Consider the following 871-nt stretch of genomic DNA (forward strand, 5'->3'; position numbering starts at 1 on the left):
GGTCTTTAAGAAGAGGCTTGATGCCTACCTGGCTGGAGTCATCTGAGCCCAGTTTTTCTCCTGCTCAGGTGGGGGGTCGGACTTGAAGATCTACAAAGTCCCTTCCGACCCTACTTCTATGATTCTATGACTTCCATGATATTCAGAGCCATGTGGGGGGGGAGACTTAAAGTTTTCTGAGAGGCCCCTTTTGTCATAAATGACTTTCTGTGTTTTCTTAATAGCCTTGGTCTCGATTGTCCACTGCTATTTGTTCCTGACAATAGAGCTCTGCTGTACTACAATGGTTTTAGGGGCGTCCCTGATGGGGTTTGCTCTGTAATGAAGAACGAGATCTCTTAAGCTCTCAGAGTTGACTTTTTCACACTTGGCCACATTCAGGGTAATCCGTTTGACCTTTAATCAGGCCTTTCCTCCCAACAGTTTATACCCATTGGTTTTCAGGCCTGCAGACACAAACACTGTGATGTATTCATCTGGCAGGATCTCATTTGTGAGCTTGCCTAAATAATTGCCTAGCAGAGGGTTCCAGTCTCCCTTGCGGCTCACAAATATCGTGGAGTCTGTGTCGTGGTATAGGCACCCGTCTTGCAAGCTAACAGTCTGTATAGCTCTAAGTATGCATACACTGTGGTGAAACAGGCTGTAAAGATCTTAGTGTTACCTGAGAGCGTGTAACACTCTGTGGCATGCTTCCAAGACATGCGACTTTAATAAAGTCACAGGAGGAAATATCATAGGCAGGAGAAAAGAGATAGCCAAAGAGGTCTTCAGGGTCTCTCATGATGGTTGTGTTGGGGAGGTTTGTCCTCTGGCCAAAATTACCCCACAAAGAATTTAGAAACAATTTTGCAGTTTGACGCTTTGTGGG

The sequence above is a fragment of the Gavialis gangeticus genome, unplaced genomic scaffold (assembly GCF_001723915.1).
Source record: "Gavialis gangeticus isolate Ggan-Ray unplaced genomic scaffold, GavGan_comp1, whole genome shotgun sequence".
Lineage (NCBI taxonomy): Eukaryota > Metazoa > Chordata > Crocodylia > Gavialidae > Gavialis > Gavialis gangeticus.